The sequence below is a fragment of the Haliotis rubra genome, unplaced genomic scaffold (genome assembly GCF_003918875.1).
Source record: "Haliotis rubra isolate DU_JTF1 unplaced genomic scaffold, ASM391887v1 Scf101, whole genome shotgun sequence".
Lineage (NCBI taxonomy): Eukaryota > Metazoa > Mollusca > Gastropoda > Lepetellida > Haliotidae > Haliotis > Haliotis rubra.
Window position 1 is genome coordinate 337,676 of NW_025764904.1, and position 15,820 is coordinate 353,495.

General features: G+C 42.3%; 1 protein-coding gene across 1 annotated transcript in view; it reads right to left on the reverse strand.

Annotated features, from left to right (window-relative positions):
• The window catches only part of LOC124268461 (putative cysteine protease YraA), a 74,847-nt gene that overhangs the window by 14,971 nt on the left and 44,056 nt on the right, over positions 1–15,820 (reverse strand). The gene's annotated exons all lie outside the window — the stretch shown is intronic.

The window sequence follows — 15,820 nt, forward strand, 5'->3', positions numbered from 1 at the left end:
TTCTCGTTGCTTCAAGTTTTTTTCTCATTGCTTCAAGTTTCTTTCAAACGAATTTCAAGTAACGAGAAAATATCTGAAGTAACGAAAAATTAATCGAAATTTCAAGTTTCTGAAATACATAAATTGAAGCAACGGGAAAATAAATTTGAAGAAATTATTTGTAATGAGGAAAAAAAAATACTCGAAGTAACGAGAAATCAATCGAAGTAACGAGAAAATACTCCCAAACACCGAGAAAATATTTGAATCTACGAGAAGTTTCGCTGAAAAAATATTTTACGCAACAAAATTGGCCGCATTAGGCTTTCGTAAAAAAACGGCTGCTCCGAATATCCAGCTTACGCCATTTAGGGCCTTGGACTAGTTGCTGCTTCGTGAACATCATCATCAGTAGAATCACCACTGATTTAAATGCTAGTACCATCGAAGGCTTTAGTACTGCACATTGAATTTTGTGCAGCCAGTCTATTGTAGAGTGCCACTGTAATTATTTTACAGTAATTTGTACAGTGTTAATTGAACACCGTTTCTTTGTTGCCTGTTGGTTTCATAATGTATTCGTTAAAGTGCAGATTCTGGGTTCATTAACTGTTTCAATGGTGGTAATGAATACGTAACAGTACATACATATTGCCACTGTACTGTTATCACCGATACATTATGTCTTGACTGCAGAAACATCACGTACATACTCACGTCATACGATTGACCGAATCAGCTGAAACTGCATATCAATCATATCGCGGGTTAGCTCAGAGTCGAGAGGAAAGTCCGGTTCCCTTATGACGTAGAACGTATAGGTCAACAACCTTTGTGAGACAAACAAAATGGTAAACAGCTCTTACGATCGTATTGCAAGCGTACTTCAGACTCATGTCAATAACCTGCTTGGTTCAAGTTCGAGTCGATAGATATTGTCGTTATATAACTGCAATATTGGTGGGGAGACGTTGTCCAACCAGCCAACCAATCATATTAAACATGGATATGTGCCTTGAGAAATGCATGAATTCTAACACGTGAAGCTGCTATGTACAGCGAATCGTGTGCGTTTAAACACGCCAGCATCCCAAAACTGAGGATTGCTCCTTCGATTCGATGGTGAGTGTAAGACTGGTTGGGAGCTAATCATATTCGAATATAAGTGAGTGAGTGAGTGAGTACAGTCATACGCCCCGTTTTTGCAATATTCCAGCAATATCACGGCAGGGACACCAGAAATGTGCTTCGGACATTGTACCCATGTGGGGAAATTCAAACATGAACATGTGCCTAAAGAAATACATGAATTCTAACACGTGAAACTGCTCATGATAGCGACTCTTGCGCATTTGAACACGTGTGCATCACGAAATGCGGATCGCACCTTGCATATGTTTTCAAACTTTCTTCCTGAAACGCTCGTTAATATCCGTCATGACGTGGCACAGGCCTCGCAGATTATGAGTGAGTTAGGTTTTACGTTTTTAGCAATATTCCAGCAACATCACGACGGGGGACACTAGAAATGGGTTTCACATATTGTACCCATGTGGGGAATCGAACCCGAGTCTTCAGCGTGACGAGCGAACGCTTTAACCACTTGGCTACACCACCGCCCCAACAGTTTATGGTTCTTCGTGTTACGTATTAACTGTTTTATTTTCCTACCAATACATAACCCGCCCCCTTGGTGTATCGGACAGAGTGTCTGCTCAGAGATCGGTAGTTTGCTGGTTCCAACCTAAGCAAGACCTCTGGTGTCCCCCGCTGTGATACTGCTGGAATATTGCTAAAAGCGGCGTAAAACTAAACTCAGTCAGTCAGTCAGCAAGACCTTAAACTATGGTACTTGTTCCTCTGCTTTGTACTCGGCATGATGGGTTCACTAAACTGAATCCATGTAAACTTTCGACATTACTTCAGACATGTACAACAGGGCCTCTAAGTCTCGCGAGGCGCTACTTCCGGTACTAAGCTGGTTCCCGACTCCCTTTGCGCACGCCAGCTTGCGATATGCGACACATGGCCCAGCTTACTTCCGGTCCCAGATTTCCGTTGAGAAGCATATATTCAAGAACTAGATCAAATATGACTTTACTGGACCGGACCAAGTGTATGTTGTTTGTCACCGGTAGTGCTAAAGTCTCGCGACGTGCCGTGACCATATATCGAGGGTCAAGCAAGCAGGTTGAATTTAACGCGCTTTCCAAGAAAATTTCAAATTTTCGCTGTACATAACCTGACCGAAAATAAAGAAGGACACCGTGTCTACGTTTATAAGTTTGCAGAACCCCCTAAGGACACCTCGCTGATGGGGTAGCCTAGCGGTTAAAGCGTTCACTCGTCATTCCGAAGACCCGGGTTTGATTCCACATGGAAACAATATGTGAAGCCCATTTCTGTTGTCACCCGACGTGATATTGCTCGAATATTGATGAAAGCGACGTAAAACCAATCTCACTCACTCACTTAATCACCAAAGCACGTCTATGATGCTGATAAACATAGAATTCAAATCAAGTCGAATCTTGGATTCAAACTCATGTTTGTGAGTTGTGACTCCGGCTGTTGCTCATTAATGAGTGAGTGAGTGAGTAAGGTTTTACGCCGCTTTTACTAATATTCCAGCAATATCACGGCGGGGAACACTGGAGTGAGTGAGTTAAAATTTAAAGTCACATCGGCAGTAATTCAGCCATATCGTGACTAAGAAAGTTGTAAAATCATAAATGAATAAAAGCAAAGTTAGATAATGTACTTATCTGTCTACAAAGGACAGTAAAACAACTACATTATCACAGAAATAAATTTAAAACTAGTAATTAAATCTAAAATATTTTAACCATAAATGACAATACAATATAAAAAAACAGGCTATAGATATCGCCAACAATTGAAGGTAGATCACCATACTGGAGACCATGGGGACTTACAGTACATTTGCTTCCTACATGGACCCCAGCTGGATTTATACTAGAAATGGGCTTCCCACATTGTACCCATGTGGGGAATCGAACCCGGGTCTAGTCAACGCTTTCACCATTAGGCTACCCCACCACCCCTTCTCATTAATGCGTCAGTCGTGCCTGTGTTACGAGGTGTTCTCAGTGCACATCTGAATCAAAACAAGGCGCATGTGGACCAGACCGTCACAGGTCAGGCTAGAGTAGACGAGGCTACATCAGAGATACTGGAATGTGGGTTCACCCATCGTGCTTTGGGAATCCGGGCTTCAACTTGACAGCATTTTAATCACCAACGAACAATCTTCTCATGTATCACAGCTATCGCCAAAGCAATTACTCACGCAAACCTTAGTTAATTATGTTTTTACAAAGTGAGTGCAGGTTGTAGTGCACAGAGAGACATAAACAAATAGTTTCGTTTAAATTAAATCCATAAATGTGCACATATTTTAAATTCTGCGAAAACATTGATTATACTTCTAAATGGTATGATTAAATTTGTTTGTTTGTTTTTGCGTTTAACGCCGCACTTAGCAATATTCTAGCTATATAGCGGCGGTCTGTAAATAATCGAGTCTGGATCAGACAATCCAGTGATCAACAGCATGAGCATTGATCTACGCAATTGGGATACGATATCATGTGTCAACCAAGTCAGCGAGCCTGACCACCCATTCCCGGTAGTCGCCTCTTTCAACAAGCATGGTTTACTGGCGATCAATTCTAACCTGCATCTTCACGGGTACATGCAAGAAAAAGATTTTGTGGTACACTTCGAGAAGTTATTGGCAGTTGTGAAGTAGGTATATCCTGTCGTAACACGGGTGCTACATTAAAAACACAGCCCACAAAAGTGGATGTCCTCTGATAAGTCTAAATTAACACATCTCCCACGTCCGAAAGCTATAAATTACACAATCCCATTTAGAAAGTGGTCAAATGTAACACATGTTGGGTTGAATCCCACACCCTCTGAGTCAGGCCCGCTGTAGTCCCAAATATAACATGTGTTACATCAAAATATGAGGTGAGGTGAAATGGGGCTTAACGTCGTACTTGAGATTAATTCGCAAATAAGACGTGCATGCGTGTGTATGTGTTGCTGCTTGTACACGCCCAGATTTAAGCTCACTGAAATACCATGCAGCAGTTAAGCATGAATACCCCACTCAGACACATTATACTGACTCCGAGCTGACCATTCTTTATTGTACCCATTAATGCCGAGCGCCATGCAGGGACCAACAAGTACCATATTTTAACGTCTTTTGGTATGACGCGACCGGGGACCGAACCCGCGACCTTTCGCTCTACGGGCTGACGCTCTAACCACTAGACCACGGAGGAGGTCATATGAAAATATGATTACGGGTACTTAGCAGTTCCCAACTTCAGTGTCTTGGTAAAGGCTTCAAAAACTGTTCTGGTAGACATTTGGAAACATTTCCAAATTGAACATATAGATCAGTGACAAAACTCATACCTGACGCAATTCCCTATATTTTATTTTGGCTTGCAATTTAAGTTACCCTGGGTTTTTTAGGTTGACAACTGACCATCCTTTTCATATGGTTGTGACGGATGTCATCGGCGGGGCGGGAAACCGAGCACCTGTGCTTTTTCATTTTGATATCTAACGCCGTACTCATGGATCAGTAATAATCCAACTATAAAACGGAAATTTCTTCCGCAGTTTATAGGAGACCTTCGGCTTCCGCAACTGATACTTCCCTGTAAAATAAAGCGGCCCTAAAATAAGTGTGGTGATAGAAACGATCTCGCGAACTCTCGAGCCCTGGGCAAGCGGATGTTTGCATGTAAGGGGCGCAACTCTGAACGTAGTGCATTTGATAACCTGAAAAAAACAAAACAAACAAAAACAAAAAAAACATCCAAACTGCGCACAAATACGTTATGCTCAATGCACACGACTGTGCTGACCTTCTAACGCGAAGAATATCATTACGTCAGTCTCGGTGGGGAGGCCTAGTGGTTAAAACGTTCGCTCGTCACGCCGAACACCCGGGTTCGATTCCCCACATGGGTACAATGTGAAGCCCATTTCTGGTGTCCCCCGCCGTGCTATTGCTGAAATATTGCTAAAATCGGCGTAAATCCATATTCATTCACTCACTCATGTTGAAGGAAAGTCTGAGTGGATGCAGGTGATAGAGGTGTGGCAATTCGTCGAGTACGGCAAGATGCTGACATACCAAGAAACAGGGTGACTGTTGGATTCAAACCCAAGGTTCAGTCACTCTGACAAGCCTAACGTACATGTAGACTTCCTTCAAGTCGTTACCTGGAGTAGGGTCACCCAAGATAACTGTAATACCCGTGACTCACATAACTAATGTATTAATCATGAATGAGTCAGATGCAGATGTGCGGATGGAGTGATCGGTGTTGTAATCAGTCATGATCCTAATCATAAAGTATGCGGACCGTCCCAGGTCGGACTAGATCAGATCAGGCGAGTTAGGAGTTACAGTCGGGAATGGAATGTGTGTGTGGGCACCCATCGTTCTTACATAGGGGACACGTGAGAATCCGCGAAAGAAATTATCTTCAGCAACCCACGCTTGAGATAAGAATTCATTTTAGACTGTAACAAATAAGAACGGTGCGTTAAATTTCAGGGTCCCGATCAACAACGCGTTCGTTGTGAGTGAGTTTAGTTTTACGCCGCACTCAGCACTATTCCAGCTGTTTGGCGGCAGTCTGTAAATAATCGGATCTGGACCAGACAATCCAGGGATAAACCGCATGAACATCGATCTACGCAACTGTGACATGTGCCAACTCAGTCAGTGGGCCTCACCACCCGATCCCGTTAGTCGCCTCTTACGACAAGCATGGGTTACTGAATATCAATTCTAACCGGATCTTCACGGGGGTTCTTACATACCTAGATTATCATCGTGGCGAATCTAGAATTCGATACGACGTTCATAGATGTGCTGCACGCATGAGGGACTGTCTCAAGACTGCAGCTTTTAACGTTAATACAAAACAGTCTGGTTGTCTGAACTTCAGCGTTTCTCCTTCTGTCATTGGTAATGATACCTCCTAAGGATATACAACTTGATTTCTTTAAACATACCAAAAATAACCGCATACACGTAGGTTACATGAGCGTGAGAGTCACTTAGTGAGTGGGTTTAGTTCTACGCCGCTTTTAGCACTATCACGTCGGTGTTCACCAGAAATAGGCTTCACAAATTGAAACAAAGTGGGGAATCGAGGCCAGGTCCTCAGCGTGACGAGTGAACGCTCTAACCAATAGGCTAACCCACCGCCCCGCTACATGAGTCAGTGAGTGGGTATGGCTTCAACACTATTCCAGAAATATCCTAAAATAGGCAACCATAAATAGGTTTCCTATGAAGGGAGTGTGTTTAGTTTTACGCCGCACTCAGCAAGCGAGTCTGGATCAGACAATCCAGTGATCAAAAGCATGAGCATCGATCTGCGCAATTGGGAACCGATGACATGTGTCAACCAAGTCAGCGAGCCTGACCACCCGATCCCGATAGTCGCATCTTACAAGCATGGGTTATTGAAGATCAATATTGTAACCCGGACCATCACGGGTTGGTTTCCTATGTAAATGGCAGTGTGATTCCTTATCACATATCATACATCTATATTCACATTTAAATATGTGATATGTATTGTTTCCATAAGTAAAAGTATGACGTTGTGTTCAGAAATAACTATATGTGAGAATATATTACTCCCTTATGTAATCAGTCGCTTGGAAGATAATATGTGAAGTGTAACCTTCTCGAACACATACAGAAAAATTCAGCATAGTATGGCTAATCCTCAAAGGTATTTCGACTATATAGTGTGGCGAGCGCATGTCTTTAAGCTGTCGAGTGAAGATCACTATTTTCAACCTAGAAGCTTGGCAACTGATGTTGTTCAGTACTTAAAAATACAGTTATTTTAGCTGATTTAACGTTATGTTCCTGTTCATAGAGCTCAGGTCACAAATCAGTTGAAGTTAAGCATCGTTGGGCGCGGAGAGTCGTTGGATGGGTGACCGTGTTTCGCAGCTTGACTCCTGAGAGTTTCTTCAGTCATGCCCCACAACGAAGCACATGTGCCTTTGTAAAAAATTGCCACTGTTCACCCAGCAGAAAATGGGTACCCGGCGGGATACGACATGTAGATTTGATTGGTCGATTGATTGCGACTTGTGGTGGGAATTAAGACAAGTATTTTGTCTTACAACTCAGCTGCGACTAGTTTTATGCGACTTCAAAGCGTTACGATTTGGGTGTTCTCACGTTGCAACTGTGTTGCATGCTACAAGTTGTTACAACAAGTCGCACCGTAAGAACGCGCCTTTTCCAAGGGTACGTTAGATTACAAGGGGACAGACGAGAATGGCTTAGTGGCGTCAAGACAGTCTGACGTAATGTAAAAAGTGTTTTTTATCGTCTTTTAAAGTACTGTCAGCGCTTTTGATCTTTCAGCAAAGTATATTAGAAATATAATTATCTACTTAATTGCTACTTCTGTTGCTAGTATATTTTATACTGCCATTTAAAGATGCACTTGCTGTACTTCTACTGTCAATGTAATTACATGTACTTTGAATCAATACGTGGATTGTAAACACTGACAAAGTGTATACTTTAACAATACATCATCTTATCGTAGAGGTAACATTTCTTTGATGTTCGTTAGTTCCATGCCGAATTCTTTCGCAAATGAATTCTGAGTTAACCTACTCCTTCAGTCGGGAAACTGACACATGAAACGTACAGCTTGTCTGTTCTAATGAGACCTTTTGCAAACGGAATCGCGTTACAGTAATTATAACTGCATGACTGGCAGTGATTCAAAACAGGGTCATCGTGTCCTCGCTGACCTACTTGGGATGTTTACCCACCCAGGAAGACAAAGTATATATAGTTTCCATGTCGCCATGTTCTAACCTGACATGAATGCACAAGCATCAGTGCATCACGTGTTCTCCCCAGAACCACGAACATGTACGTCACTGGCAGATACAGCTGCGATATGCCGATGGCATTCTGTGTCAATTTCAACAGCAAAAGACAAGGTTTCAAAAGAAAGAGCTCTTTTCTCGCTGATAAAACGTGCGAAGTCATCCCTTGAAATGAGATTGAAATCTGAGTGAGGATCTTTCTGCGGTCTTTTTTAAGTTATTGTCTCTACATTCAAATCGCGTGGTGTACTTCGACCCCTAACAACGAGCATGTTGTTATGTTAATTTCTCTGTATACATTCTTAAATTCGTTAGGAAAGAGTTTTTGGAGGGTTTCATTTCATAAAGAACTTTTTGGGGATTTTGAAAGTTCACCGATCCTGTATAGGGGACAGGAGGTTGTCTCTTCACACCGTTCTTTCTGCACACTGCAGAGAGAGAGAGAGAGAGAGAGAGAGAGAGAGAGAGAGAGAGAGTCACGAACCGGTTGTCTCTTCACACCGAGAGAGACAGAGAGAGAGAGAGAGAGAGAGAGACAGAGAATCACAAAGGTTGAGAGAGAGAGAGAGAGAGAGAGAGAGAGAGAGAGAGAGAGAGAGAGAATCACAAACCGCCACTGACCTTACGAAATAAGGTCTAGTTGCGTGGGATTGGTGTTTAATGCACCAATCAACAAACATTCAAGCTATACGCCAGCCATCTTTTAATATTTGAGTTTCTAAAGTGAGAGAGAGGGAAAGTAAACTGAACAAATCGGTAATGTTTTAATTTCGTGAGCAAAATAAAGATATAACTACAATTAACAGCCCATTCGAGGGTGAAGGGTTGTATGTTTCATCTGATAGTCACTGTGAGTGGTTGTCAATCACTGTCATCAGCTGTGTGTGCAATAATCACGCAATGGTCATGGCCGGCCAGAGCATCCGATAACCTGTCACCGTCACGTGGTTGGCATGGTGAATTCAGATACACATGGTCTAAAGCATTGTAACTCTTGACATGCAAGCACGGAAGGCAGCTGGGACAGTTTTTCATGTGTTCAGAAGTATAACGTCACATTTTTAGATTATATTTCAAATTAAAAACGTTCCTATATCGAGCTTTCGAAAATATGGGGCATTTAATATCATGACAAAAAATACAAGCATGCTATTTTAAACGTTTTCTTAATAAACTGGCTACAAGCAAACCAGTCTGTGTGAAACTGGACGTCTTGTTATGTTTATAATATCCACAAATATTATTATTCATTGAGTGAATGAATGTCGATACCCCTTTCTATGTCATGTTATACTTAAAGTATAGGGCCTGTGAGTCTAGGAAGGCGCTACTTCCGGTACTTAGCTGGTTTCCGGCTCCCTTTGCGCGCGCAAACTTGCGATATGCGAGACGGGGTTCAGCTTACTTCCGATACCAGATTTCCGGTGGCAAGCGTTTATTCAAGAACCAGTTCTGGTTCAAAATTGCGCGACCGCCAAATATGACTTTACTAGACTGGACCAAGTGTACAACCATGCTTGGCTGTCACAGCTGTTGACAGCCGTACTAGCTGGCTGATTTGGGGATGGTTAGATCGGAGATTTGTTATTCCTGCAGGGATTGTCGGCTCCTTACTGTCAACTGACAACCATGAGAACATTCGAAAAAGTATGAAACGTTGTTTGTCGTCGTAAGTACTAAGGTCTCGTGATGTGCTGTGACTTACTTACGGGCCCTACTAGATGAGTAAAGTCAACTGGGCACAGTATGTGATACAAATGTTACATAAAGTCCGCGTATGCGTGGTTATACCAAGATGTTGGTGATAAGAAACATGTTGTCGTCAGCGTTATTAAATATCAGTTGGTTGGTTGTTGTTTAACGCCACACTCGGCAATATTCCAGTTATTTGGCGGCGGTCTGTGAATAATCGAGTCTGGACCAGCCAATCCAGTGATCAACAGCATGCGCATCGATCTACGCAATTGGGATACGATGGCATGTGTCAACCGATCCCGAATAAATAGAAGACAGTTAAAAGATATATTTTTTTCAGACATGGTACCACTGTTTGCAGTCGGCCACTTTTTAGTAAATTATGCTAAAAGTAAAAATATCCTTTGAAGCCCGAATTATATAAAACTACCTATACTCTGAGGCAAACGATTGTCATGAGAAAAACAGTGGAAATTTCGGATATCTGTTCACAACTTTCGAGTCGACATTATTCGTCAAAGTCATTGTTAAATATAACTCATACAGAATCTGTATGTAAAGACTGCGACCTTCATTTAGCAAAAGATGAAAGCCTTTTTTCTATGTAAGAAATATGTTCATTTGAAGACAGTTTTCTTACCTCATTAAAGAAATATTATAAAAGTAGAATTACGACTGAAAAATTATTTCCATTAAGTTTTATGCACCACACTTGATAGCTTAATATTTATGTAAACTATTTAAAGATAGAATGACTAGATATACATCACATTAACACATTTGCCTCAAAGACTTGAGTGATGGATTTAATTGGATTTAAGGCCGTTTTAATCGGTATTTAAGCGTAGCAGCTACACCACGAGTAACGAGTGATGTTTGACATGTTATGTCGTATGACTGCTGTTGGGTTAATTGCTTATATGTTTCGATATAATTAACTTGTAGTTTTCATGAACTGATTAAAAAATTCCTTGAATGTGAACCCTGTTTCGTATTGTGACCTCTTGTGACCTTGACCCTATATAGCGGTCATTCAAAAGATCCAGACTCGAATCCAGACTAAAGATCAAGTATAAGTAAGTTCATCCAATTCCATTCTTAAATACTAAGGTTATCTTGAACTGGTTTCTAGTCAAACACGCACTATGTGACCTTGACCTTTATTGTCAGATAAACATGCAAAACAGTGGATGTAAAATGAGCAGATGTTACAAACATAAACAGTCCATAAACTACTGCCAATACTTCCTGAACAAGGCTATTTACGTGAATTACCTTCAAAGTTTTGTTTATCGTTTAGTGACTGAGTGAGTTTTACGCCGCACTCAGCAATATTCCGGCTATATGGCGGAGGTCTATAAATAATCGAGTCTGGACTAGACAGTCCAGTGATCGACAGTATGAGCATCGATCTGCGCAATTGAGAACCGATGACATGTGTCAACCAACCACCCGTCACTTCCGACAAGCACGGGTTACTGAAGATCAATATTCTAACCCGGACCTTCACGGGTTGTTTATCGTTTAATGGTGAGTGAGTGAGTGAGTTCAGTTTTACGCCGCTTCTAGCAATATTCAAGTGATATCACGGCGGGGGACACCAGAAAGGCGCCGTTTAATGCCCCACACATCTACTGCCAGCTGTATAACGACGTAATTTATTGACTCAGGGCCTGGCAATCTTATTGTAGACATCATGAGGTGAGGTGAGGTGAAATTGGGTTTTAACGTCGTGCTTGAGAATATTTCGCTCATATGACGACGTGCATGCGTGTGTATTCGATGTGAAGCTGCTTGTACTAACCCAGACTTAAGCTGGTTTTATAGTGCTAGCTCACTGAGATATCATGCCGCAGTTAAGCATAAATGCCCCTCTCAGACAAATTATACTGACTCCGAGCCGACCAGTCCTTGTTGTACCCATTTATGCCGAGCGCCAGGCAGGGACCAACAAGTTCCATATTTTAACGTCTTTTGGTATGACGCAGTCGGGGATCGAACCCGAGACCTTCCGCTCTCCGGGCGGACGCTCTAACCACCACACCATGGAGGCGGTCTTTTGACATCATGAACATCGATCACAAAATAGAAAAAGAAGACAAAGTCATTAATATCCCCAGCAACGGCAAAATACTCTTTATGAATATGTCTACTAGTTATGATTATGTCAAATGTTTTGGGGTGTATAGCAAAGTGGAAGGAGAGTATTGAAATGTTTTTAAGATCTGCTCCAGAGAGGGGCACTCGCACCAAATTTAGTAGAAGCCTCACTTGTTTCCATGGAAATGCAACGAGATGACATCCTCATAGTCACAGCCTAACTCACATTTCCACGGAAACCACAAAAAAAAACAATTCGTATCTGGGTCTTACCATCAAATGGCACATCTATGGATCATGCTTGATATGTGTACCAAGTTTGATGAAGCTAGCATGTACAGTTTAGAAGATCTGCTCCAGACAAGATGACATCCTCATAGCCACAGCCTAAGAAAAACCACGGAAACCGCAAAAACAAATTCATATCAAAATTATATATAAATTGTTGCCATGGAAACACACAGAAATCCAAACTATCAAAAGGCACCAGTTCACCACTAGACCTACCTATGTATGAAATTTGGTGATGACACAGTGAACAGTTTTTAAGTTCTGCTCCGGAAAAGGGCACCACTACCAATTTCAGTCTAACTCCAACTTGTTGCCATAGAAACGCCAAACTTATTTTACGGAAATCCAAAACTACCAAAAGGCACCAGTAGACCACCAGATCTATCTATGTGCCAAGTTTGGTAAAGAAAAAGCAAATGTGCACTGACGCACGCACGCACGGACGGACGGACGGATGGAGTCATTTTAATACCCCCCGCAAAACGCGTTGCGGGGGATAACAAAGGTACTCTTTTCGCGAGACAGGTTAAAATCTATATGCGTTTAACCTTTGTTTTGCTCCATTTGAACCACAAAAACACCACGACGGAATAACATGCCTCAGTCAGGTGAATATCAAAAAGGAAATACCGTTTCCCGGTTGGAAACATGAAAATAGCAAGTCTTTTTTTTATTCCCACAGGGGGGCATTTGACCCATAGTGAAAATGTTTCAAGCAACAGGTGACGAAATGTTAATCTGTCTATGTATAATACAGCACTCAGCCATATTCAAGCTGTATGGCCACGGCCTGTAAATAGCTGAGTCTGGACCAGACAATCTATTGGGCGGATGGCATGGTCAGGTGGGGCGACACTTTGGAGGGAGGGCCGCTCATACTACCATTCACTGATCTGTGTGGTCCAGCCTCCTGTTTTGTCATCGTAACCCATTTGCATAGATCGATGCTCATGCTGTTGATCACTGGATTGTCTGGTCCATGCGGCGTGAAACTAAACTCATTACCCATGATCAACTGCTGTATATCACTTGAACATTGCGGAGTTTAGCAATAAACAAACAGCAGTTGGGAAAGGCAAGCGAACGCTTACAACAACCCTGATGTACCAACGCCCATCAATTGGTGTTTTCCATCCGATTCCAATTCTATGGCACGCGTGGTCATGACAACCCGTCTCCGAGTCATTTTAGCGCCGGTTAAAGGCGAGACGAGAAAAGCAACTCACTTCCACAGCTGACGGACCGAAGTATGAACTAAAAGGGCACGATAAGATAGCGGTTGAGTGAATCCCGATCGAAATAGAATATTTCTTTAATAATTACAGACACAAGTTATAAGTACCCTCTACAATGCTACGTTTTTTGGTCTCGTGTGTTCGTTACCTACAGTGTCTTGAAGATGAAAATTCTTGGCGTGCAAACGTCCGTAAAGGGGAAGTTGGGCTTTAGACAACTTGCAGCTGAAGACATTTATAAAAATGTTACTTCGGTTATCAAGTTCGACCACACTGTGGATTATATGTACATCTCTGTCATATCCTGATGTCCACATAACTTCTATGTGGGGCTGATTTGTTATTGGTACGAGGGACCGGTGAAGATCCGGGTTAGAATTGATCTTCAGTACCCATGCTTGTCGCTAGAGGCGACCGTGTGGTCAGGCTCGCTGACTTGGTTCACACATGCCATCGTATCCCAATAGCGTAGATCCATGTTCATGCTGCTGATCACTGGATTGTCTGGTCCACACTCGATTATTTACAGCCCGCCGTTATATAGGTGGAATAGTGCGGCGTGAAACTAAATCATTCACTCTTTTGGGCCCGATTCGTTATTAGTGCGAAGGATCCGTCGTGGTGACCTTGAAGATAAGGTCAAGGTCACCCAAAATCAAATGGTGTCTGCGTAATCCCCCAATGTATGCTATCACCAAATTTGAAGACATTGGCTACAACAGTCCATGAGATGCCGTGTTAAGAAGAGTTTGAAAAGTGTTCAAAGTGTCGTGGTGACCTTGAAAATAAGGTCAAGATCACCTAAATAAACTGGTGTCTGTGAAATCCCCCAATGTAGGCTGTCACCAAATTTGAAGACATTGGTTACAACAGTCCAATAAATATCGCGTTAACAAGAGTTAAAAGCTTGCAAAGTGTCATCGTGACCTTGAAGATAAGGTCAAGGTCACCAAAATAAACTAGTGTCTGCATAATCCCCCAATGTAGGCCGTCACCAAATTTGAAGACACTGGGTACGACAGTGCATGAGATATCGCGTTAACAACAGTTTGAAAAGTGGTCAGTGTCGTGGTGACCTTGAAAATAAGCTCAAGGTCACCCAAATCGACTGGTGTCTGCGTAATCCCCTAATGTAGGCTGTCACCAAATTCGAAGACATTGGATACAACATTTCATGAGATATCGCGTTAACAAGAGTTTGAAAAGTGGTCAAAGTGCCGTGGTGACCTTGACAATAAGGTCAAGGTCACCCAAATCGAATGGTGTCTGGGTAATCTCCCAATGTAAGCTGTCACCAAATTTGAAGACATTGGGTACAACAGTTCATGAGATATCGCGTTAACAAGAATCGGGACGTACATACGGACGGACGGACGGACGGACGCCGCTGAATACATAGTCCCCCGTTCCGCGTTGCGGCGGGGCACAATGAATGGTTTTGAGTGACATACGTCTGATAAGATCAAACAATCAAAGATAAATTGAATTATTTTCATGAATATTTCAATCCAGTGCTGTAAAACCGCAACAATTTCGAAATTCGTAATTCAAAGATAGAAAAGACGACGGACCAGCCATACTCATTATCAGTACAACGGCCAAATCCGTGCTCCGGGAACAAGTATTTTACTAACACAGACAAAGCACCAGGGTTTTTTACATGTTCGTGGAAGAAGTCAAGTACACCTCTGGTCCTGACTCGATTATTTCCAGACTGACGTCATATATCGGGAATAACGCTGAATGCGGCATTAAACAACACTGACTGACTGAGTTTAGTTTTACGCCGCTTTAAGCAATATCACGGCGGGGGACACCAGAAATGGGCTTCACACATTGTGCCCATGTGGGGAATCGAACCCGGGTCTTCGGCGTGACGAGCCAACGCTTTAACCACTAGGCTACCCCACCGCCCCCATTAAACAACACACAAACCAACCAAAAAAACCTCTAAAGACATCATGCTACCAAGAATTCAGGGCTAAAATGGATTCCACAAAAAGCAGGCCTGACGTAAAAAGGGTTAACTAGGTCCTCAGACTGCTTGTCTCGAACAAGTACCTCGACATATTTCGATGATCGTTTGGAGTAAGGACGTTTAGCTGCAGCTCGAATAAAAGCTATAAGATAACATTTCCATAAATCATAATAAATGTCTACTAATGTATCGTCCATTGCACGATTCCGATCACATCGTACTCACGTATTTTTGAATCACTATCAAATATTAATGTTCATATTTTGCTACGTAGGGCCTTTAATCGATTCACTTAATGAGTGAGTGAGTATGGACTTTCGCCGCTTTAAGCAATATTGGAGCACAATTACGACTTGAGACACCAGATTTTCTATGAAATGTAAATGACTCCTGGAGACGGCGGGAAGTTAAGCGGATCCTGACGGTGACAAAGGTCGCAAATCCATGCAAAGGTAGCATATATTCTGACATGTCCTTAGATATCGTAAACGCTGTTTCAGTATCTATTTGGCCTACATGTGGGCCTACTCGCTAAGTACAAGGTCTCCCTTTATCTGCGGAACAAAACAGATATATATTCGGGGTACTCCCACTCGTCAGGGAAGCCCTG